A 25,218-nucleotide genomic window follows, 5' to 3' on the forward strand; every position below is an offset into this window, starting at 1 on the left:
GTATGTAACCAAAGGGATTTGTGATGTCACCTAGAACCTTCACAGCAGCGACAGCTTTATGAGGAGCATCAGCACTGCTCTGCCTGAGCAGAACCATCACCGCCATAGGTTGTCAAATAACCCGGATTTAACCCACACAGGTAAGTCCAATGGGGTGCAGGCATGTCCTCTATGCTTACAGCTTCCCGTGGGTGTTGGTTTGATACCGTTTGGGGACAGCCAAGGAGGCATCTGCAGGCAACAAAGGTAGGTGTGTGCTTGTGTGTGTGTTTCCTATGCAGATCCTAAGCCCAGTGTCACATGCAAGTAGGAGGAGTAAGAAGGGTTCCTGGCAAATCCGGGTTATGGATTGCATTTAAAAAGGCCCCGTGGGAGTGCAATGGGCCCCTGTCTTGCTGCTTAGCAATAATGGTATGGGTTTAGGTTCTGCTGTGTGTACTGGTGGTTGACTGCCCCCCAGCCCAGAGTGTGCATGGAAAATTGTCTGGCAGCCTCCCTGACAGCAAGCAGTGATAGTGCCCATGAAGGGGACCTTGTTGGGCCCGCCCCTTTCACGGTTATCGCTTCTCGGCCTTTTGGCTAAGATCAAGTGTAGTATCTGTTCTTATCAGTTTAATATCTGATACGTCCCCTATCTGGGGACCATATATTAAATGGATTTTTGAGAACGGGGGCCGATTTCGAAGCTTGCTTCCGTCGCCCTATGCATTGACCCGATATGGCAGTATCTTCGGGTACAGTGCACCACCCCCTTACAGGGTTAAAAAGAAAGATTCCTACTTTCATTGCTACCTGCTTGCTGGCTAGCCAGCTAGCCAGCCCTGTGGGCCTTGCTGCTGCTGCAGCCAAAAAACAAAAGGTGGTGCTGCTGCTGCTTCTGCTGCTTCTGCTTCTGCTTGTGTCTGGCCCCTGTTGGAGCGTCCAGGCACAGGACTTCTGCTGCTGCTGACTAAATGGCCTCCTTAATTGGATCATTTGAGTAGCCAGCACACCTGTGCAGGTAGGGCATGACATGATAGGCAGCTGCCTTGATAGCGGGTGGGTGCTGAATGTTCCTAATTGACAAAATAAGATTAATGCTTATGAAGAAATATAAAATCTCATCCCTTCCCCAATATCGCGCCACACCCCTACCCCTTAATTCCCTGGTTGAACGTGATGGACATATGTCTTTTTTCGACCGTACTAACTATGTAACTATGTAACATAACATGGGGGGGGGGGGGGGGGTCTCCTGGCTGTTCACACAGGTGTGTCATTGCTGTACATTGACCATGCATTGCTTCTGTGGTATTGCAAAGGCAAAGACAAATGCTTCCAGCCATCCATTGCACTAATGGATTGGTCATCAGCTGGCTGTCTATGTCCCGCATCAATATAGACCAAAGTACAGAGGGTTAGGCTATGCTATTGTGCACCTACCTGATGCATCAGAAGGTGCGAGGCCCTTGCTAAATTCTGTGCACAGACTTTGAGATCTATGCTTTAGACTGTATCTAAACCTGCTCCAACATGGACTGACATTCTGGCCTACTTTCAGCCGATGCGACTTGTCTGTCGCTGAACAGTCGCTTTTTATGTATTCAGCACCTATGTATAATGTTGTAAAAATGCTCTAGAAGCTAAAGTCGCAGAAATGTCACACATATTTGGCCTGCAACTTTCTGTGCGACAAATTCAGACAGGAAAAATCAGTATAAATCCTTAGAAAATTATCCCCCAGTGTCTCCATCTGCTGGCGGTATTGAATAAGCATTGCTGCACTGATGGGGTATGCATTAGACGAAAAAAAAGAAGAAAAAGAAGAATAATACGCCCAGAAAAGAGGCGAAAAGGAGAAAAACGTAAAAAAACGTGAAAAAAAAGTAAGAGGAAGAGAAGGGAAAAAAAGGTGGAAATGGGTTTAAAAGTGATTTCGGCGGAGAAATATATATATATATATATATATATATATATATATATATATATATGCGCACACACACACATAGATATAAACGTATTCTCCGTTGAGATATTGCAGCCGCTGCTGTGTCCAGGCCCAGGAGCCTTAGCACTGTGCTGTGATGTCACTCAATACCACTGACATCACTAGGTGTAAACAACATCTCTCCTTTGCTGTGTATGTGACTATGGAGCTGTTTGGTGATGTCGTCTATTACGGCCTTCATAGAAGCAACAGGAGATTGTTGCATCCATCTTGAACCCTCAGAACTACAGTGCTATGATGTCACTCACTTCCACAGGCCTTGCAGAGTGTAAACAACAACAACCCAGCTTTGTTGTGTATGTAACCAAAGGGATTTGTGATGTCACCTAGAACCTTCACAGCAGCGACAGCTTTATGAGGAGCATCAGCACTGCTCTGCCTGAGCAGAACCATCACCGCCATAGGTTGTCAAATAACCCGGATTTAACCCACACAGGTAAGTCCAATGGGGTGCAGGCATGTCCTCTATGCTTACAGCTTCCCGTGGGTGTTGGTTTGATACCGTTTGGGGACAGCCAAGGAGGCATCTGCAGGCAACAAAGGTAGGTGTGTGCTTGTGTGTGTGTTTCCTATGCAGATCCTAAGCCCAGTGTCACATGCAAGTAGGAGGAGTAAGAAGGGTTCCTGGCAAATCCGGGTTATGGATTGCATTTAAAAAGGCCCCGTGGGAGTGCAATGGGCCCCTGTCTTGCTGCTTAGCAATAATGGTATGGGTTTAGGTTCTGCTGTGTGTACTGGTGGTTGACTGCCCCCCAGCCCAGAGTGTGCATGGAAAATTGTCTGGCAGCCTCCCTGACAGCAAGCAGTGATAGTGCCCATGAAGGGGACCTTGTTGGGCCCGCCCCTTTCACGGTTATCGCTTCTCGGCCTTTTGGCTAAGATCAAGTGTAGTATCTGTTCTTATCAGTTTAATATCTGATACGTCCCCTATCTGGGGACCATATATTAAATGGATTTTTGAGAACGGGGGCCGATTTCGAAGCTTGCTTCCGTCGCCCTATGCATTGACCCGATATGGCAGTATCTTCGGGTACAGTGCACCACCCCCTTACAGGGTTAAAAAGAAAGATTCCTACTTTCATTGCTACCTGCTTGCTGGCTAGCCAGCTAGCCAGCCCTGTGGGCCTTGCTGCTGCTGCAGCCAAAAAACAAAAGGTGGTGCTGCTGCTGCTTCTGCTGCTTCTGCTTCTGCTTGTGTCTGGCCCCTGTTGGAGCGTCCAGGCACAGGACTTCTGCTGCTGCTGACTAAATGGCCTCCTTAATTGGATCATTTGAGTAGCCAGCACACCTGTGCAGGTAGGGCATGACATGATAGGCAGCTGCCTTGATAGCGGGTGGGTGCTGAATGTTCCTAATTGACAAAATAAGATTAATGCTTATGAAGAAATATAAAATCTCATCCCTTCCCCAATATCGCGCCACACCCCTACCCCTTAATTCCCTGGTTGAACGTGATGGACATATGTCTTTTTTCGACCGTACTAACTATGTAACTATGTAACATAACATGGGGGGGGGGGGGTCTCCTGGCTGTTCACACAGGTGTGTCATTGCTGTACATTGACCATGCATTGCTTCTGTGGTATTGCAAAGGCAAAGACAAATGCTTCCAGCCATCCATTGCACTAATGGATTGGTCATCAGCTGGCTGTCTATGTCCCGCATCAATATAGACCAAAGTACAGAGGGTTAGGCTATGCTATTGTGCACCTACCTGATGCATCAGAAGGTGCGAGGCCCTTGCTAAATTCTGTGCACAGACTTTGAGATCTATGCTTTAGACTGTATCTAAACCTGCTCCAACATGGACTGACATTCTGGCCTACTTTCAGCCGATGCGACTTGTCTGTCGCTGAACAGTCGCTTTTTATGTATTCAGCACCTATGTATAATGTTGTAAAAATGCTCTAGAAGCTAAAGTCGCAGAAATGTCACACATATTTGGCCTGCAACTTTCTGTGCGACAAATTCAGACAGGAAAAATCAGTATAAATCCTTAGAAAATTATCCCCCAGTGTCTCCATCTGCTGGCGGTATTGAATAAGCATTGCTGCACTGATGGGGTATGCATTAGACGAAAAAAAAGAAGAAAAAGAAGAATAATACGCCCAGAAAAGAGGCGAAAAGGAGAAAAACGTAAAAAAACGTGAAAAAAAAGTAAGAGGAAGAGAAGGGAAAAAAAGGTGGAAATGGGTTTAAAAGTGATTTCGGCGGAGAATATATATATATATATATATATATATATATATATATATATATATATGCGCACACACACACATAGATATAAACGTATTCTCCGTTGAGATATTGCAGCCGCTGCTGTGTCCAGGCCCAGGAGCCTTAGCACTGTGCTGTGATGTCACTCAATACCACTGACATCACTAGGTGTAAACAACATCTCTCCTTTGCTGTGTATGTGACTATGGAGCTGTTTGGTGATGTCGTCTATTACGGCCTTCATAGAAGCAACAGGAGATTGTTGCATCCATCTTGAACCCTCAGAACTACAGTGCTATGATGTCACTCACTTCCACAGGCCTTGCAGAGTGTAAACAACAACAACCCAGCTTTGTTGTGTATGTAACCAAAGGGATTTGTGATGTCACCTAGAACCTTCACAGCAGCGACAGCTTTATGAGGAGCATCAGCACTGCTCTGCCTGAGCAGAACCATCACCGCCATAGGTTGTCAAATAACCCGGATTTAACCCACACAGGTAAGTCCAATGGGGTGCAGGCATGTCCTCTATGCTTACAGCTTCCCGTGGGTGTTGGTTTGATACCGTTTGGGGACAGCCAAGGAGGCATCTGCAGGCAACAAAGGTAGGTGTGTGCTTGTGTGTGTGTTTCCTATGCAGATCCTAAGCCCAGTGTCACATGCAAGTAGGAGGAGTAAGAAGGGTTCCTGGCAAATCCGGGTTATGGATTGCATTTAAAAAGGCCCCGTGGGAGTGCAATGGGCCCCTGTCTTGCTGCTTAGCAATAATGGTATGGGTTTAGGTTCTGCTGTGTGTACTGGTGGTTGACTGCCCCCCAGCCCAGAGTGTGCATGGAAAATTGTCTGGCAGCCTCCCTGACAGCAAGCAGTGATAGTGCCCATGAAGGGGACCTTGTTGGGCCCGCCCCTTTCACGGTTATCGCTTCTCGGCCTTTTGGCTAAGATCAAGTGTAGTATCTGTTCTTATCAGTTTAATATCTGATACGTCCCCTATCTGGGGACCATATATTAAATGGATTTTTGAGAACGGGGGCCGATTTCGAAGCTTGCTTCCGTCGCCCTATGCATTGACCCGATATGGCAGTATCTTCGGGTACAGTGCACCACCCCCTTACAGGGTTAAAAAGAAAGATTCCTACTTTCATTGCTACCTGCTTGCTGGCTAGCCAGCTAGCCAGCCCTGTGGGCCTTGCTGCTGCTGCAGCCAAAAAACAAAAGGTGGTGCTGCTGCTGCTTCTGCTGCTTCTGCTTCTGCTTGTGTCTGGCCCCTGTTGGAGCGTCCAGGCACAGGACTTCTGCTGCTGCTGACTAAATGGCCTCCTTAATTGGATCATTTGAGTAGCCAGCACACCTGTGCAGGTAGGGCATGACATGATAGGCAGCTGCCTTGATAGCGGGTGGGTGCTGAATGTTCCTAATTGACAAAATAAGATTAATGCTTATGAAGAAATATAAAATCTCATCCCTTCCCCAATATCGCGCCACACCCCTACCCCTTAATTCCCTGGTTGAACGTGATGGACATATGTCTTTTTTCGACCGTACTAACTATGTAACTATGTAACATAACATGGGGGGGGGGGGGGTCTCCTGGCTGTTCACACAGGTGTGTCATTGCTGTACATTGACCATGCATTGCTTCTGTGGTATTGCAAAGGCAAAGACAAATGCTTCCAGCCATCCATTGCACTAATGGATTGGTCATCAGCTGGCTGTCTATGTCCCGCATCAATATAGACCAAAGTACAGAGGGTTAGGCTATGCTATTGTGCACCTACCTGATGCATCAGAAGGTGCGAGGCCCTTGCTAAATTCTGTGCACAGACTTTGAGATCTATGCTTTAGACTGTATCTAAACCTGCTCCAACATGGACTGACATTCTGGCCTACTTTCAGCCGATGCGACTTGTCTGTCGCTGAACAGTCGCTTTTTATGTATTCAGCACCTATGTATAATGTTGTAAAAATGCTCTAGAAGCTAAAGTCGCAGAAATGTCACACATATTTGGCCTGCAACTTTCTGTGCGACAAATTCAGACAGGAAAAATCAGTATAAATCCTTAGAAAATTATCCCCCAGTGTCTCCATCTGCTGGCGGTATTGAATAAGCATTGCTGCACTGATGGGGTATGCATTAGACGAAAAAAAAGAAGAAAAAGAAGAATAATACGCCCAGAAAAGAGGCGAAAAGGAGAAAAACGTAAAAAAACGTGAAAAAAAAGTAAGAGGAAGAGAAGGGAAAAAAAGGTGGAAATGGGTTTAAAAGTGATTTCGGCGGAGAATATATATATATATATATATATATATATATATATATATATATATATGCGCACACACACACATAGATATAAACGTATTCTCCGTTGAGATATTGCAGCCGCTGCTGTGTCCAGGCCCAGGAGCCTTAGCACTGTGCTGTGATGTCACTCAATACCACTGACATCACTAGGTGTAAACAACATCTCTCCTTTGCTGTGTATGTGACTATGGAGCTGTTTGGTGATGTCGTCTATTACGGCCTTCATAGAAGCAACAGGAGATTGTTGCATCCATCTTGAACCCTCAGAACTACAGTGCTATGATGTCACTCACTTCCACAGGCCTTGCAGAGTGTAAACAACAACAACCCAGCTTTGTTGTGTATGTAACCAAAGGGATTTGTGATGTCACCTAGAACCTTCACAGCAGCGACAGCTTTATGAGGAGCATCAGCACTGCTCTGCCTGAGCAGAACCATCACCGCCATAGGTTGTCAAATAACCCGGATTTAACCCACACAGGTAAGTCCAATGGGGTGCAGGCATGTCCTCTATGCTTACAGCTTCCCGTGGGTGTTGGTTTGATACCGTTTGGGGACAGCCAAGGAGGCATCTGCAGGCAACAAAGGTAGGTGTGTGCTTGTGTGTGTGTTTCCTATGCAGATCCTAAGCCCAGTGTCACATGCAAGTAGGAGGAGTAAGAAGGGTTCCTGGCAAATCCGGGTTATGGATTGCATTTAAAAAGGCCCCGTGGGAGTGCAATGGGCCCCTGTCTTGCTGCTTAGCAATAATGGTATGGGTTTAGGTTCTGCTGTGTGTACTGGTGGTTGACTGCCCCCCAGCCCAGAGTGTGCATGGAAAATTGTCTGGCAGCCTCCCTGACAGCAAGCAGTGATAGTGCCCATGAAGGGGACCTTGTTGGGCCCGCCCCTTTCACGGTTATCGCTTCTCGGCCTTTTGGCTAAGATCAAGTGTAGTATCTGTTCTTATCAGTTTAATATCTGATACGTCCCCTATCTGGGGACCATATATTAAATGGATTTTTGAGAACGGGGGCCGATTTCGAAGCTTGCTTCCGTCGCCCTATGCATTGACCCGATATGGCAGTATCTTCGGGTACAGTGCACCACCCCCTTACAGGGTTAAAAAGAAAGATTCCTACTTTCATTGCTACCTGCTTGCTGGCTAGCCAGCTAGCCAGCCCTGTGGGCCTTGCTGCTGCTGCAGCCAAAAAACAAAAGGTGGTGCTGCTGCTGCTTCTGCTGCTTCTGCTTCTGCTTGTGTCTGGCCCCTGTTGGAGCGTCCAGGCACAGGACTTCTGCTGCTGCTGACTAAATGGCCTCCTTAATTGGATCATTTGAGTAGCCAGCACACCTGTGCAGGTAGGGCATGACATGATAGGCAGCTGCCTTGATAGCGGGTGGGTGCTGAATGTTCCTAATTGACAAAATAAGATTAATGCTTATGAAGAAATATAAAATCTCATCCCTTCCCCAATATCGCGCCACACCCCTACCCCTTAATTCCCTGGTTGAACGTGATGGACATATGTCTTTTTTCGACCGTACTAACTATGTAACTATGTAACATAACATGGGGGGGGGGGTCTCCTGGCTGTTCACACAGGTGTGTCATTGCTGTACATTGACCATGCATTGCTTCTGTGGTATTGCAAAGGCAAAGACAAATGCTTCCAGCCATCCATTGCACTAATGGATTGGTCATCAGCTGGCTGTCTATGTCCCGCATCAATATAGACCAAAGTACAGAGGGTTAGGCTATGCTATTGTGCACCTACCTGATGCATCAGAAGGTGCGAGGCCCTTGCTAAATTCTGTGCACAGACTTTGAGATCTATGCTTTAGACTGTATCTAAACCTGCTCCAACATGGACTGACATTCTGGCCTACTTTCAGCCGATGCGACTTGTCTGTCGCTGAACAGTCGCTTTTTATGTATTCAGCACCTATGTATAATGTTGTAAAAATGCTCTAGAAGCTAAAGTCGCAGAAATGTCACACATATTTGGCCTGCAACTTTCTGTGCGACAAATTCAGACAGGAAAAATCAGTATAAATCCTTAGAAAATTATCCCCCAGTGTCTCCATCTGCTGGCGGTATTGAATAAGCATTGCTGCACTGATGGGGTATGCATTAGACGAAAAAAAAGAAGAAAAAGAAGAATAATACGCCCAGAAAAGAGGCGAAAAGGAGAAAAACGTAAAAAAACGTGAAAAAAAAGTAAGAGGAAGAGAAGGGAAAAAAAGGTGGAAATGGGTTTAAAAGTGATTTCGGCGGAGAAATATATATATATATATATATATATATATATATATATATATATGCGCACACACACACATAGATATAAACGTATTCTCCGTTGAGATATTGCAGCCGCTGCTGTGTCCAGGCCCAGGAGCCTTAGCACTGTGCTGTGATGTCACTCAATACCACTGACATCACTAGGTGTAAACAACATCTCTCCTTTGCTGTGTATGTGACTATGGAGCTGTTTGGTGATGTCGTCTATTACGGCCTTCATAGAAGCAACAGGAGATTGTTGCATCCATCTTGAACCCTCAGAACTACAGTGCTATGATGTCACTCACTTCCACAGGCCTTGCAGAGTGTAAACAACAACAACCCAGCTTTGTTGTGTATGTAACCAAAGGGATTTGTGATGTCACCTAGAACCTTCACAGCAGCGACAGCTTTATGAGGAGCATCAGCACTGCTCTGCCTGAGCAGAACCATCACCGCCATAGGTTGTCAAATAACCCGGATTTAACCCACACAGGTAAGTCCAATGGGGTGCAGGCATGTCCTCTATGCTTACAGCTTCCCGTGGGTGTTGGTTTGATACCGTTTGGGGACAGCCAAGGAGGCATCTGCAGGCAACAAAGGTAGGTGTGTGCTTGTGTGTGTGTTTCCTATGCAGATCCTAAGCCCAGTGTCACATGCAAGTAGGAGGAGTAAGAAGGGTTCCTGGCAAATCCGGGTTATGGATTGCATTTAAAAAGGCCCCGTGGGAGTGCAATGGGCCCCTGTCTTGCTGCTTAGCAATAATGGTATGGGTTTAGGTTCTGCTGTGTGTACTGGTGGTTGACTGCCCCCCAGCCCAGAGTGTGCATGGAAAATTGTCTGGCAGCCTCCCTGACAGCAAGCAGTGATAGTGCCCATGAAGGGGACCTTGTTGGGCCCGCCCCTTTCACGGTTATCGCTTCTCGGCCTTTTGGCTAAGATCAAGTGTAGTATCTGTTCTTATCAGTTTAATATCTGATACGTCCCCTATCTGGGGACCATATATTAAATGGATTTTTGAGAACGGGGGCCGATTTCGAAGCTTGCTTCCGTCGCCCTATGCATTGACCCGATATGGCAGTATCTTCGGGTACAGTGCACCACCCCCTTACAGGGTTAAAAAGAAATATTCCTACTTTCATTGCTACCTGCTTGCTGGCTAGCCAGCTAGCCAGCCCTGTGGGCCTTGCTGCTGCTGCAGCCAAAAAACAAAAGGTGGTGCTGCTGCTGCTTCTGCTGCTTCTGCTTCTGCTTGTGTCTGGCCCCTGTTGGAGCGTCCAGGCACAGGACTTCTGCTGCTGCTGACTAAATGGCCTCCTTAATTGGATCATTTGAGTAGCCAGCACACCTGTGCAGGTAGGGCATGACATGATAGGCAGCTGCCTTGATAGCGGGTGGGTGCTGAATGTTCCTAATTGACAAAATAAGATTAATGCTTATGAAGAAATATAAAATCTCATCCCTTCCCCAATATCGCGCCACACCCCTACCCCTTAATTCCCTGGTTGAACGTGATGGACATATGTCTTTTTTCGACCGTACTAACTATGTAACTATGTAACATAACATGGGGGGGGGGGGTCTCCTGGCTGTTCACACAGGTGTGTCATTGCTGTACATTGACCATGCATTGCTTCTGTGGTATTGCAAAGGCAAAGACAAATGCTTCCAGCCATCCATTGCACTAATGGATTGGTCATCAGCTGGCTGTCTATGTCCCGCATCAATATAGACCAAAGTACAGAGGGTTAGGCTATGCTATTGTGCACCTACCTGATGCATCAGAAGGTGCGAGGCCCTTGCTAAATTCTGTGCACAGACTTTGAGATCTATGCTTTATACTGTATCTAAACCTGCTCCAACATGGACTGACATTCTGGCCTACTTTCAGCCGATGCGACTTGTCTGTCGCTGAACAGTCGCTTTTTATGTATTCAGCACCTATGTATAATGTTGTAAAAATGCTCTAGAAGCTAAAGTCGCAGAAATGTCACACATATTTGGCCTGCAACTTTCTGTGCGACAAATTCAGACAGGAAAAATCAGTATAAATCCTTAGAAAATTATCCCCCAGTGTCTCCATCTGCTGGCGGTATTGAATAAGCATTGCTGCACTGATGGGGTATGCATTAGACGAAAAAAAAGAAGAAAAAGAAGAATAATACGCCCAGAAAAGAGGCGAAAAGGAGAAAAACGTAAAAAAACGTGAAAAAAAAGTAAGAGGAAGAGAAGGGAAAAAAAGGTGGAAATGGGTTTAAAAGTGATTTCGGCGGAGAAATATATATATATATATATATATATATATATATATATATATGCGCACACACACACATAGATATAAACGTATTCTCCGTTGAGATATTGCAGCCGCTGCTGTGTCCAGGCCCAGGAGCCTTAGCACTGTGCTGTGATGTCACTCAATACCACTGACATCACTAGGTGTAAACAACATCTCTCCTTTGCTGTGTATGTGACTATGGAGCTGTTTGGTGATGTCGTCTATTACGGCCTTCATAGAAGCAACAGGAGATTGTTGCATCCATCTTGAACCCTCAGAACTACAGTGCTATGATGTCACTCACTTCCACAGGCCTTGCAGAGTGTAAACAACAACAACCCAGCTTTGTTGTGTATGTAACCAAAGGGATTTGTGATGTCACCTAGAACCTTCACAGCAGCGACAGCTTTATGAGGAGCATCAGCACTGCTCTGCCTGAGCAGAACCATCACCGCCATAGGTTGTCAAATAACCCGGATTTAACCCACACAGGTAAGTCCAATGGGGTGCAGGCATGTCCTCTATGCTTACAGCTTCCCGTGGGTGTTGGTTTGATACCGTTTGGGGACAGCCAAGGAGGCATCTGCAGGCAACAAAGGTAGGTGTGTGCTTGTGTGTGTGTTTCCTATGCAGATCCTAAGCCCAGTGTCACATGCAAGTAGGAGGAGTAAGAAGGGTTCCTGGCAAATCCGGGTTATGGATTGCATTTAAAAAGGCCCCGTGGGAGTGCAATGGGCCCCTGTCTTGCTGCTTAGCAATAATGGTATGGGTTTAGGTTCTGCTGTGTGTACTGGTGGTTGACTGCCCCCCAGCCCAGAGTGTGCATGGAAAATTGTCTGGCAGCCTCCCTGACAGCAAGCAGTGATAGTGCCCATGAAGGGGACCTTGTTGGGCCCGCCCCTTTCACGGTTATCGCTTCTCGGCCTTTTGGCTAAGATCAAGTGTAGTATCTGTTCTTATCAGTTTAATATCTGATACGTCCCCTATCTGGGGACCATATATTAAATGGATTTTTGAGAACGGGGGCCGATTTCGAAGCTTGCTTCCGTCGCCCTATGCATTGACCCGATATGGCAGTATCTTCGGGTACAGTGCACCACCCCCTTACAGGGTTAAAAAGAAAGATTCCTACTTTCATTGCTACCTGCTTGCTGGCTAGCCAGCTAGCCAGCCCTGTGGGCCTTGCTGCTGCTGCAGCCAAAAAACAAAAGGTGGTGGTGCTGCTGCTGCTTCTGCTGCTTCTGCTTCTGCTTGTGTCTGGCCCCTGTTGGAGCGTCCAGGCACAGGACTTCTGCTGCTGCTGACTAAATGGCCTCCTTAATTGGATCATTTGAGTAGCCAGCACACCTGTGCAGGTAGGGCATGACATGATAGGCAGCTGCCTTGATAGCGGGTGGGTGCTGAATGTTCCTAATTGACAAAATAAGATTAATGCTTATGAAGAAATATAAAATCTCATCCCTTCCCCAATATCGCGCCACACCCCTACCCCTTAATTCCCTGGTTGAACGTGATGGACATATGTCTTTTTTCGACCGTACTAACTATGTAACTATGTAACATAACATGGGGGGGGGGGGTCTCCTGGCTGTTCACACAGGTGTGTCATTGCTGTACATTGACCATGCATTGCTTCTGTGGTATTGCAAAGGCAAAGACAAATGCTTCCAGCCATCCATTGCACTAATGGATTGGTCATCAGCTGGCTGTCTATGTCCCGCATCAATATAGACCAAAGTACAGAGGGTTAGGCTATGCTATTGTGCACCCACCTGATGCATCAGAAGGTGCGAGGCCCTTGCTAAATTCTGTGCACAGACTTTGAGATCTATGCTTTAGACTGTATCTAAACCTGCTCCAACATGGACTGACATTCTGGCCTACTTTCAGCCGATGCGACTTGTCTGTCGCTGAACAGTCGCTTTTTATGTATTCAGCACCTATGTATAATGTTGTAAAAATGCTCTAGAAGCTAAAGTCGCAGAAATGTCACACATATTTGGCCTGCAACTTTCTGTGCGACAAATTCAGACAGGAAAAATCAGTATAAATCCTTAGAAAATTATCCCCCAGTGTCTCCATCTGCTGGCGGTATTGAATAAGCATTGCTGCACTGATGGGGTATGCATTAGACGAAAAAAAAGAAGAAAAAGAAGAATAATACGCCCAGAAAAGAGGCGAAAAGGAGAAAAACGTAAAAAAAAATGTGAAAAAAAAGTAAGAGGAAGAGAAGGGAAAAAAAGGTGGAAATGGGTTTAAAAGTGATTTCGGCGGAGAAATATATATATATATATATATATATATATATATATATATATATATATATGCGCACACACACACATAGATATAAACGTATTCTCCGTTGAGATATTGCAGCCGCTGCTGTGTCCAGGCCCAGGAGCCTTAGCACTGTGCTGTGATGTCACTCAATACCACTGACATCACTAGGTGTAAACAACATCTCTCCTTTGCTGTGTATGTGACTATGGAGCTGTTTGGTGATGTCGTCTATTACGGCCTTCATAGAAGCAACAGGAGATTGTTGCATCCATCTTGAACCCTCAGAACTACAGTGCTATGATGTCACTCACTTCCACAGGCCTTGCAGAGTGTAAACAACAACAACCCAGCTTTGTTGTGTATGTAACCAAAGGGATTTGTGATGTCACCTAGAACCTTCACAGCAGCGACAGCTTTATGAGGAGCATCAGCACTGCTCTGCCTGAGCAGAACCATCACCGCCATAGGTTGTCAAATAACCCGGATTTAACCCACACAGGTAAGTCCAATGGGGTGCAGGCATGTCCTCTATGCTTACAGCTTCCCGTGGGTGTTGGTTTGATACCGTTTGGGGACAGCCAAGGAGGCATCTGCAGGCAACAAATGTAGGTGTGTGCTTGTGTGTGTGTTTCCTATGCAGATCCTAAGCCCAGTGTCACATGCAAGTAGGAGGAGTAAGAAGGGTTCCTGGCAAATCCGGGTTATGGATTGCATTTAAAAAGGCCCCGTGGGAGTGCAATGGGCCCCTGTCTTGCTGCTTAGCAATAATGGTATGGGTTTAGGTTCTGCTGTGTGTACTGGTGGTTGACTGCCCCCCAGCCCAGAGTGTGCATGGAAAATTGTCTGGCAGCCTCCCTGACAGCAAGCAGTGATAGTGCCCATGAAGGGGACCTTGTTGGGCCCGCCCCTTTCACGGTTATCGCTTCTCGGCCTTTTGGCTAAGATCAAGTGTAGTATCTGTTCTTATCAGTTTAATATCTGATACGTCCCCTATCTGGGGACCATATATTAAATGGATTTTTGAGAACGGGGGCCGATTTCGAAGCTTGCTTCCGTCGCCCTATGCATTGACCCGATATGGCAGTATCTTCGGGTACAGTGCACCACCCCCTTACAGGGTTAAAAAGAAAGATTCCTACTTTCATTGCTACCTGCTTGCTGGCTAGCCAGCTAGCCAGCCCTGTGGGCCTTGCTGCTGCTGCAGCCAAAAAACAAAAGGTGGTGCTGCTGCTGCTTCTGCTGCTTCTGCTTCTGCTTGTGTCTGGCCCCTGTTGGAGCGTCCAGGCACAGGACTTCTGCTGCTGCTGACTAAATGGCCTCCTTAATTGGATCATTTGAGTAGCCAGCACACCTGTGCAGGTAGGGCATGACATGATAGGCAGCTGCCTTGATAGCGGGTGGGTGCTGAATGTTCCTAATTGACAAAATAAGATTAATGCTTATGAAGAAATATAAAATCTCATCCCTTCCCCAATATCGCGCCACACCCCTACCCCTTAATTCCCTGGTTGAACGTGATGGACATATGTCTTTTTTCGACCGTACTAACTATGTAACTATGTAACATAACATGGGGGGGGGGGTCTCCTGGCTGTTCACACAGGTGTGTCATTGCTGTACATTGACCATGCATTGCTTCTGTGGTATTGCAAAGGCAAAGACAAATGCTTCCAGCCATCCATTGCACTAATGGATTGGTCATCAGCTGGCTGTCTATGTCCCGCATCAATATAGACCAAAGTACAGAGGGTTAGGCTATGCTATTGTGCACCTACCTGATGCATCAGAAGGTGCGAGGCCCTTGCTAAATTCTGTGCACAGACTTTGAGATCTATGCTTTAGACTGTATCTAAACCTGCTCCAACATGGACTGACATTCTGGCCTACTTTCAGCCGATGCGACTTGTCTGTCGCTGAACAGTCGCTTTTTATGTATTCAGCACCTATGTATAATGTTGTAAAAATGCTCTAGAAGCTAAAGTCGCAGAAATGTCACACATATTTGGCCTGCAACTTTCTGTGCGACAAATTCAGACAGGAAAAATCAGTATAAATCCTTAGAAAATTATCCCCCAGTGTCTCCATCTGCTGGCGGTATTGAATAAGCATTGCTGCACTGATGGGGTATGCATTAGACGAAAAAAAAGAAGAAAAAGAAGAATAATACGCCCAGAAAAGAGGCGAAAAGGAGAAAAACGTAAAAAAACGTGAAAAAAAAGTAAGAGGAAGAGAAGGGAAAAAAAGGTGGAAATGGGTTTAAAAGTGATTTCGGCGGAGAAATATATATATATATATATATATATATATATATATATATATATATATGCGCACACACACACATAGATATAAACGTATTCTCCGTTGAGATATTGCAGCCGCTGCTGTGTCCAGGCCCAGGAGCCTTAGCACTGTGCTGTGATGTCACTCAATACCACTGACATCACTAGGTGTAAACAACATCTCTCCTTTGCTGTGTATGTGACTATGGAGCTGTTTGGTGATGTCGTCTATTACGGCCTTCATAGAAGCAACAGGAGATTGTTGCATCCATCTTGAACCCTCAGAACTACAGTGCTATGATGTCACTCACTTCCACAGGCCTTGCAGAGTGTAAACAACAACAACCCAGCTTTGTTGTGTATGTAACCAAAGGGATTTGTGATGTCACCTAGAACCTTCACAGCAGCGACAGCTTTATGAGGAGCATCAGCACTGCTCTGCCTGAGCAGAACCATCACCGCCATAGGTTGTCAAATAACCCGGATTTAACCCACACAGGTAAGTCCAATGGGGTGCAGGCATGTCCTCTATGCTTACAGCTTCCCGTGGGTGTTGGTTTGATACCGTTTGGGGACAGCCAAGGAGGCATCTGCAGGCAACAAAGGTAGGTGTGTGCTTGTGTGTGTGTTTCCTATGCAGATCCTAAGCCCAGTGTCACATGCAAGTAGGAGGAGTAAGAAGGGTTCCTGGCAAATCCGGGTTATGGATTGCATTTAAAAAGGCCCCGTGGGAGTGCAATGGGCCCCTGTCTTGCTGCTTAGCAATAATGGTATGGGTTTAGGTTCTGCTGTGTGTACTGGTGGTTGACTGCCCCCCAGCCCAGAGTGTGCATGGAAAATTGTCTGGCAGCCTCCCTGACAGCAAGCAGTGATAGTGCCCATGAAGGGGACCTTGTTGGGCCCGCCCCTTTCACGGTTATCGCTTCTCGGCCTTTTGGCTAAGATCAAGTGTAGTATCTGTTCTTATCAGTTTAATATCTGATACGTCCCCTATCTGGGGACCATATATTAAATGGATTTTTGAGAACGGGGGCCGATTTCGAAGCTTGCTTCCGTCGCCCTATGCATTGACCCGATATGGCAGTATCTTCGGGTACAGTGCACCACCCCCTTATAGGGTTAAAAAGAAAGATTCCTACTTTCATTGCTACCTGCTTGCTGGCTAGCCAGCTAGCCAGCCCTGTGGGCCTTGCTGCTGCTGCAGCCAAAAAACAAAAGGTGGTGCTGCTGCTGCTTCTGCTGCTTCTGCTTGTGTCTGGCCCCTGTTGGAGCGTCCAGGCACAGGACTTCTGCTGCTGCTGACTAAATGGCCTCCTTAATTGGATCATTTGAGTAGCCAGCACACCTGTGCAGGTAGGGCATGACATGATAGGCAGCTGCCTTGATAGCGGGTGGGTGCTGAATGTTCCTAATTGACAAAATAAGATTAATGCTTATGAAGAAATATAAAATCTCATCCCTTCCCCAATATCGCGCCACACCCCTACCCCTTAATTCCCTGGTTGAACGTGATGGACATATGTCTTTTTTCGACCGTACTAACTATGTAACTATGTAACATAACATGGGGGGGGGGGGTCTCCTGGCTGTTCACACAGGTGTGTCATTGCTGTACATTGACCATGCATTGCTTCTGTGGTATTGCAAAGGCAAAGACAAATGCTTCCAGCCATCCATTGCACTAATGGATTGGTCATCAGCTGGCTGTCTATGTCCCGCATCAATATAGACCAAAGTACAGAGGGTTAGGCTATGCTATTGTGCACCTACCTGATGCATCAGAAGGTGCGAGGCCCTTGCTAAATTCTGTGCACAGACTTTGAGATCTATGCTTTAGACTGTATCTAAACCTGCTCCAACATGGACTGACATTCTGGCCTACTTTCAGCCGATGCGACTTGTCTGTCGCTGAACAGTCGCTTTTTATGTATTCAGCACCTATGTATAATGTTGTAAAAATGCTCTAGAAGCTAAAGTCGCAGAAATGTCACACATATTTGGCCTGCAACTTTCTGTGCGACAAATTCAGACAGGAAAAATCAGTATAAATCCTTAGAAAATTATCCCCCAGTGTCTCCATCTGCTGGCGGTATTGAATAAGCATTGCTGCACTGATGGGGTATGCATTAGACGAAAAAAAAGAAGAAAAAGAAGAATAATACGCCCAGAAAAGAGGCGAAAAGGAGAAAAACGTAAAAAAACGTGAAAAAAAAGTAAGAGGAAGAGAAGGGAAAAAAAGGTGGAAATGGGTTTAAAAGTGATTTCGGCGGAGAAATATATATATATATATATATATATATATATATATATATGCGCACACACACACATAGATATAAACGTATTCTCCGTTGAGATATTGCAGCCGCTGCTGTGTCCAGGCCCAGGAGCCTTAGCACTGTGCTGTGATGTCACTCAATACCACTGACATCACTAGGTGTAAACAACATCTCTCCTTTGCTGTGTATGTGACTATGGAGCTGTTTGGTGATGTCGTCTATTACGGCCTTCATAGAAGCAACAGGAGATTGTTGCATCCATCTTGAACCCTCAGAACTACAGTGCTATGATGTCACTCACTTCCACAGGCCTTGCAGAGTGTAAACAACAACAACCCAGCTTTGTTGTGTATGTAACCAAAGGGATTTGTGATGTCACCTAGAACCTTCACAGCAGCGACAGCTTTATGAGGAGCATCAGCACTGCTCTGCCTGAGCAGAACCATCACCGCCATAGGTTGTCAAATAACCCGGATTTAACCCACACAGGTAAGTCCAATGGGGTGCAGGCATGTCCTCTATGCTTACAGCTTCCCGTGGGTGTTGGTTTGATACCGTTTGGGGACAGCCAAGGAGGCATCTGCAGGCAACAAAGGTAGGTGTGTGCTTGTGTGTGTGTTTCCTATGCAGATCCTAAGCCCAGTGTCACATGCAAGTAGGAGGAGTAAGAAGGGTTCCTGGCAAATCCGGGTTATGGATTGCATTTAAAAAGGCCCCGTGGGAGTGCAATGGGCCCCTGTCTTGCTGCTTAGCAATAATGGTATGGGTTTAGGTTCTGCTGTGTGTACTGGTGGTTGACTGCCCCCCAGCCCAGAGTGTGCATGGAAAATTGTCTGGCAGCCTCCCTGACAGCAAGCAGTGATAGTGCCCATGAAGGGGACCTTGTTGGGCCCGCCCCTTTCACGGTTATCGCTTCTCGGCCTTTTGGCTAAGATCAAGTGTAGTATCTGTTCTTATCAGTTTAATATCTGATACGTCCCCTATCTGGGGACCATATATTAAATGGATTTTTGAGAACGGGGGCCGATTTCGAAGCTTGCTTCCGTCGCCCTATGCATTGACCCGATATGGCAGTATCTTCGGGTACAGTGCACCACCCCCTTACAGGGTTAAAAAGAAAGATTCCTACTTTCATTGCTACCTGCTTGCTGGCTAGCCAGCTAGCCAGCCCTGTGGGCCTTGCTGCTGCTGCAGCCAAAAAACAAAAGGTGGTGCTGCTGCTGCTTCTGCTGCTTCTGCTTCTGCTTGTGTCTGGCCCCTGTTGGAGCGTCCAGGCACAGGACTTCTGCTGCTGCTGACTAAATGGCCTCCTTAATTGGATCATTTGAGTAGCCAGCACACCTGTGCAGGTAGGGCATGACATGATAGGCAGCTGCCTTGATAGCGGGTGGGTGCTGAATGTTCCTAATTGACAAAATAAGATTAATGCTTATGAAGAAATATAAAATCTCATCCCTTCCCCAATATCGCGCCACACCCCTACCCCTTAATTCCCTGGTTGAACGTGATGGACATATGTCTTTTTTCGACCGTACTAACTATGTAACTATGTAACATAACATGGGGGGGGGGGTCTCCTGGCTGTTCACACAGGTGTGTCATTGCTGTACATTGACCATGCATTGCTTCTGTGGTATTGCAAAGGCAAAGACAAATGCTTCCAGCCATCCATTGCACTAATGGATTGGTCATCAGCTGGCTGTCTATGTCCCGCATCAATATAGACCAAAGTACAGAGGGTTAGGCTATGCTATTGTGCACCTACCTGATGCATCAGAAGGTGCGAGGCCCTTGCTAAATTCTGTGCACAGACTTTGAGATCTATGCTTTAGACTGTATCTAAACCTGCTCCAACATGGACTGACATTCTGGCCTACTTTCAGCCGATGCGACTTGTCTGTCGCTGAACAGTCGCTTTTTATGTATTCAGCACCTATGTATAATGTTGTAAAAATGCTCTAGAAGCTAAAGTCGCAGAAATGTCACACATATTTGGCCTGCAACTTTCTGTGCGACAAATTCAGACAGGAAAAATCAGTATAAATCCTTAGAAAATTATCCCCCAGTGTCTCCATCTGCTGGCGGTATTGAATAAGCATTGCTGCACTGATGGGGTATGCATTAGACGAAAAAAAAGAAGAAAAAGAAGAATAATACGCCCAGAAAAGAGGCGAAAAGGAGAAAAACGTAAAAAAACGTGAAAAAAAAGTAAGAGGAAGAGAAGGGAAAAAAAGGTGGAAATGGGTTTAAAAGTGATTTCGGCGGAGAAATATATATATATATATATATATATATATATATATATATATATATGCGCACACACACACATAGATATAAACGTATTCTCCGTTGAGATATTGCAGCCGCTGCTGTGTCCAGGCCCAGGAGCCTTAGCACTGTGCTGTGATGTCACTCAATACCACTGACATCACTAGGTGTAAACAACATCTCTCCTTTGCTGTGTATGTGACTATGGAGCTGTTTGGTGATGTCGTCTATTACGGCCTTCATAGAAGCAACAGGAGATTGTTGCATCCATCTTGAACCCTCAGAACTACAGTGCTATGATGTCACTCACTTCCACAGGCCTTGCAGAGTGTAAACAACAACAACCCAGCTTTGTTGTGTATGTAACCAAAGGGATTTGTGATGTCACCTAGAACCTTCACAGCAGCGACAGCTTTATGAGGAGCATCAGCACTGCTCTGCCTGAGCAGAACCATCACCGCCATAGGTTGTCAAATAACCCGGATTTAACCCACACAGGTAAGTCCAATGGGGTGCAGGCATGTCCTCTATGCTTACAGCTTCCCGTGGGTGTTGGTTTGATACCGTTTGGGGACAGCCAAGGAGGCATCTGCAGGCAACAAAGGTAGGTGTGTGCTTGTGTGTGTGTTTCCTATGCAGATCCTAAGCCCAGTGTCACATGCAAGTAGGAGGAGTAAGAAGGGTTCCTGGCAAATCCGGGTTATGGATTGCATTTAAAAAGGCCCCGTGGGAGTGCAATGGGCCCCTGTCTTGCTGCTTAGCAATAATGGTATGGGTTTAGGTTCTGCTGTGTGTACTGGTGGTTGACTGCCCCCCAGCCCAGAGTGTGCATGGAAAATTGTCTGGCAGCCTCCCTGACAGCAAGCAGTGATAGTGCCCATGAAGGGGACCTTGTTGGGCCCGCCCCTTTCACGGTTATCGCTTCTCGGCCTTTTGGCTAAGATCAAGTGTAGTATCTGTTCTTATCAGTTTAATATCTGATACGTCCCCTATCTGGGGACCATATATTAAATGGATTTTTGAGAACGGGGGCCGATTTCGAAGCTTGCTTCCGTCGCCCTATGCATTGACCCGATATGGCAGTATCTTCGGGTACAGTGCACCACCCCCTTACAGGGTTAAAAAGAAAGATTCCTACTTTCATTGCTACCTGCTTGCTGGCTAGCCAGCTAGCCAGCCCTGTGGGCCTTGCTGCTGCTGCAGCCAAAAAACAAAAGGTGGTGCTGCTGCTGCTTCTGCTGCTTCTGCTTCTGCTTGTGTCTGGCCCCTGTTGGAGCGTCCAGGCACAGGACTTCTGCTGCTGCTGACTAAATGGCCTCCTTAATTGGATCATTTGAGTAGCCAGCACACCTGTGCAGGTAGGGCATGACATGATAGGCAGCTGCCTTGATAGCGGGTGGGTGCTGAATGTTCCTAATTGACAAAATAAGATTAATGCTTATGAAGAAATATAAAATCTCATCCCTTCCCCAATATCGCGCCACACCCCTACCCCTTAATTCCCTGGTTGAACGTGATGGACATATGTCTTTTTTCGACCGTACTAACTATGTAACTATGTAACATAACATGGGGGGGGGGGTCTCCTGGCTGTTCACACAGGTGTGTCATTGCTGTACATTGACCATGCATTGCTTCTGTGGTATTGCAAAGGCAAAGACAAATGCTTCCAGCCATCCATTGCACTAATGGATTGGTCATCAGCTGGCTGTCTATGTCCCGCATCAATATAGACCAAAGTACAGAGGGTTAGGCTATGCTATTGTGCACCTACCTGATGCATCAGAAGGTGCGAGGCCCTTGCTAAATTCTGTGCACAGACTTTGAGATCTATGCTTTAGACTGTATCTAAACCTGCTCCAACATGGACTGACATTCTGGCCTACTTTCAGCCGATGCGACTTGTCTGTCGCTGAACAGTCGCTTTTTATGTATTCAGCACCTATGTATAATGTTGTAAAAATGCTCTAGAAGCTAAAGTCGCAGAAATGTCACACATATTTGGCCTGCAACTTTCTGTGCGACAAATTCAGACAGGAAAAATCAGTATAAATCCTTAGAAAATTATCCCCCAGTGTCTCCATCTGCTGGCGGTATTGAATAAGCATTGCTGCACTGATGGGGTATGCATTAGACGAAAAAAAAGAAGAAAAAGAAGAATAATACGCCCAGAAAAGAGGCGAAAAGGAGAAAAACGTAAAAAAACGTGAAAAAAAAGTAAGAGGAAGAGAAGGGAAAAAAAGGTGGAAATGGGTTTAAAAGTGATTTCGGCGGAGAAATATATATATATATATATATATATATATATATATATATATATATGCGCACACACACACATAGATATAAACGTATTCTCCGTTGAGATATTGCAGCCGCTGCTGTGTCCAGGCCCAGGAGCCTTAGCACTGTGCTGTGATGTCACTCAATACCACTGACATCACTAGGTGTAAACAACATCTCTCCTTTGCTGTGTATGTGACTATGGAGCTGTTTGGTGATGTCGTCTATTACGGCCTTCATAGAAGCAACAGGAGATTGTTGCATCCATCTTGAACCCTCAGAACTACAGTGCTATGATGTCACTCACTTCCACAGGCCTTGCAGAGTGTAAACAACAACAACCCAGCTTTGTTGTGTATGTAACCAAAGGGATTTGTGATGTCACCTAGAACCTTCACAGCAGCGACAGCTTTATGAGGAGCATCAGCACTGCTCTGCCTGAGCAGAACCATCACCGCCATAGGTTGTCAAATAACCCGGATTTAACCCACACAGGTAAGTCCAATGGGGTGCAGGCATGTCCTCTATGCTTACAGCTTCCCGTGGGTGTTGGTTTGATACCGTTTGGGGACAGCCAAGGAGGCATCTGCAGGCAACAAAGGTAGGTGTGTGCTTGTGTGTGTGTTTCCTATGCAGATCCTAAGCCCAGTGTCACATGCAAGTAGGAGGAGTAAGAAGGGTTCCTGGCAAATCCGGGTTATGGATTGCATTTAAAAAGGCCCCGTGGGAGTGCAATGGGCCCCTGTCTTGCTGCTTAGCAATAATGGTATGGGTTTAGGTTCTGCTGTGTGTACTGGTGGTTGACTGCCCCCCAGCCCAGAGTGTGCATGGAAAATTGTCTGGCAGCCTCCCTGACAGCAAGCAGTGATAGTGCCCATGAAGGGGACCTTGTTGGGCCCGCCCCTTTCACGGTTATCGCTTCTCGGCCTTTTGGCTAAGATCAAGTGTAGTATCTGTTCTTATCAGTTTAATATCTGATACGTCCCCTATCTGGGGACCATATATTAAATGGATTTTTGAGAACGGGGGCCGATTTCGAAGCTTGCTTCCGTCGCCCTATGCATTGACCCGATATGGCAGTATCTTCGGGTACAGTGCACCACCCCCTTACAGGGTTAAAAAGAAAGATTCCTACTTTCATTGCTACCTGCTTGCTGGCTAGCCAGCTAGCCAGCCCTGTGGGCCTTGCTGCTGCTGCAGCCAAAAAACAAAAGGTGGTGCTGCTGCTGCTTCTGCTGCTTCTGCTTCTGCTTGTGTCTGGCCCCTGTTGGAGCGTCCAGGCACAGGACTTCTGCTGCTGCTGACTAAATGGCCTCCTTAATTGGATCATTTGAGTAGCCAGCACACCTGTGCAGGTAGGGCATGACATGATAGGCAGCTGCCTTGATAGCGGGTGGGTGCTGAATGTTCCTAATTGACAAAATAAGATTAATGCTTATGAAGAAATATAAAATCTCATCCCTTCCCCAATATCGCGCCACACCCCTACCCCTTAATTCCCTGGTTGAACGTGATGGACATATGTCTTTTTTCGACCGTACTAACTATGTAACTATGTAACATAACATGGGGGGGGGGGGTCTCCTGGCTGTTCACACAGGTGTGTCATTGCTGTACATTGACCATGCATTGCTTCTGTGGTATTGCAAAGGCAAAGACAAATGCTTCCAGCCATCCATTGCACTAATGGATTGGTCATCAGCTGGCTGTCTATGTCCCGCATCAATATAGACCAAAGTACAGAGGGTTAGGCTATGCTATTGTGCACCTACCTGATGCATCAGAAGGTGCGAGGCCCTTGCTAAATTCTGTGCACAGACTTTGAGATCTATGCTTTAGACTGTATCTAAACCTGCTCCAACATGGACTGACATTCTGGCCTACTTTCAGCCGATGCGACTTGTCTGTCGCTGAACAGTCGCTTTTTATGTATTCAGCACCTATGTATAATGTTGTAAAAATGCTCTAGAAGCTAAAGTCGCAGAAATGTCACACATATTTGGCCTGCAACTTTCTGTGCGACAAATTCAGACAGGAAAAATCAGTATAAATCCTTAGAAAATTATCCCCCAGTGTCTCCATCTGCTGGCGGTATTGAATAAGCATTGCTGCACTGATGGGGTATGCATTAGACGAAAAAAAAGAAGAAAAAGAAGAATAATACGCCCAGAAAAGAGGCGAAAAGGAGAAAAACGTAAAAAAACGTGAAAAAAAAGTAAGAGGAAGAGAAGGGAAAAAAAGGTGGAAATGGGTTTAAAAGTGATTTCGGCGGAGAAATATATATATATATATATATATATATATATATATATATATATATATATATGCGCACACACACACATAGATATAAACGTATTCTCCGTTGAGATATTGCAGCCGCTGCTGTGTCCAGGCCCAGGAGCCTTAGCACTGTGCTGTGATGTCACTCAATACCACTGACATCACTAGGTGTAAACAACATCTCTCCTTTGCTGTGTATGTGACTATGGAGCTGTTTGGTGATGTCGTCTATTACGGCCTTCATAGAAGCAACAGGAGATTGTTGCATCCATCTTGAACCCTCAGAACTACAGTGCTATGATGTCACTCACTTCCACAGGCCTTGCAGAGTGTAAACAACAACAACCCAGCTTTGTTGTGTATGTAACCAAAGGGATTTGTGATGTCACCTAGAACCTTCACAGCAGCGACAGCTTTATGAGGAGCATCAGCACTGCTCTGCCTGAGCAGAACCATCACCGCCATAGGTTGTCAAATAACCCGGATTTAACCCACACAGGTAAGTCCAATGGGG

General features: G+C 46.1%; 11 non-coding genes across 11 annotated transcripts; all 11 read left to right on the top strand.

The window, feature by feature from the left end:
* The first annotated feature begins 559 nt into the window (after positions 1-559).
* On the top strand, positions 560-750 carry LOC130306264 (U2 spliceosomal RNA). Its single transcript, XR_008855641.1, has one exon. It is a non-coding gene; the product is annotated as a U2 spliceosomal RNA (small nuclear RNA).
* A 2,092-nt stretch (positions 751-2,842) lies between these two features.
* On the top strand, positions 2,843-3,033 carry LOC130306276 (U2 spliceosomal RNA). The gene has a single exon (XR_008855652.1). It is a non-coding gene; the product is annotated as a U2 spliceosomal RNA (small nuclear RNA).
* Positions 3,034-5,122: 2,089 nt separating this feature from the next.
* Positions 5,123-5,313, top strand: LOC130306281 (U2 spliceosomal RNA). Its single transcript, XR_008855656.1, has one exon. It is a non-coding gene; the product is annotated as a U2 spliceosomal RNA (small nuclear RNA).
* A 2,090-nt stretch (positions 5,314-7,403) lies between these two features.
* LOC130306241 (U2 spliceosomal RNA) lies at positions 7,404-7,594 on the top strand. Its single transcript, XR_008855620.1, has one exon. It is a non-coding gene; the product is annotated as a U2 spliceosomal RNA (small nuclear RNA).
* A 2,084-nt stretch (positions 7,595-9,678) lies between these two features.
* Positions 9,679-9,869, top strand: LOC130306242 (U2 spliceosomal RNA). Its single transcript, XR_008855621.1, has one exon. It is a non-coding gene; the product is annotated as a U2 spliceosomal RNA (small nuclear RNA).
* A 2,083-nt stretch (positions 9,870-11,952) lies between these two features.
* Positions 11,953-12,143, top strand: LOC130306244 (U2 spliceosomal RNA). The gene has a single exon (XR_008855622.1). It is a non-coding gene; the product is annotated as a U2 spliceosomal RNA (small nuclear RNA).
* Positions 12,144-14,239: 2,096 nt separating this feature from the next.
* LOC130306245 (U2 spliceosomal RNA) lies at positions 14,240-14,430 on the top strand. The gene has a single exon (XR_008855623.1). It is a non-coding gene; the product is annotated as a U2 spliceosomal RNA (small nuclear RNA).
* Positions 14,431-16,518: 2,088 nt separating this feature from the next.
* Positions 16,519-16,709, top strand: LOC130306246 (U2 spliceosomal RNA). Its single transcript, XR_008855624.1, has one exon. It is a non-coding gene; the product is annotated as a U2 spliceosomal RNA (small nuclear RNA).
* A 2,075-nt stretch (positions 16,710-18,784) lies between these two features.
* Positions 18,785-18,975, top strand: LOC130306247 (U2 spliceosomal RNA). The gene has a single exon (XR_008855625.1). It is a non-coding gene; the product is annotated as a U2 spliceosomal RNA (small nuclear RNA).
* A 2,086-nt stretch (positions 18,976-21,061) lies between these two features.
* Positions 21,062-21,252, top strand: LOC130306248 (U2 spliceosomal RNA). Its single transcript, XR_008855626.1, has one exon. It is a non-coding gene; the product is annotated as a U2 spliceosomal RNA (small nuclear RNA).
* A 2,086-nt stretch (positions 21,253-23,338) lies between these two features.
* LOC130306249 (U2 spliceosomal RNA) lies at positions 23,339-23,529 on the top strand. Its single transcript, XR_008855627.1, has one exon. It is a non-coding gene; the product is annotated as a U2 spliceosomal RNA (small nuclear RNA).
* The last annotated feature ends 1,689 nt before the right edge of the window (positions 23,530-25,218 follow it).

This window comes from Hyla sarda, unplaced genomic scaffold (genome assembly GCF_029499605.1).
Source record: "Hyla sarda isolate aHylSar1 unplaced genomic scaffold, aHylSar1.hap1 scaffold_1364, whole genome shotgun sequence".
NCBI lineage: Eukaryota > Metazoa > Chordata > Amphibia > Anura > Hylidae > Hyla > Hyla sarda.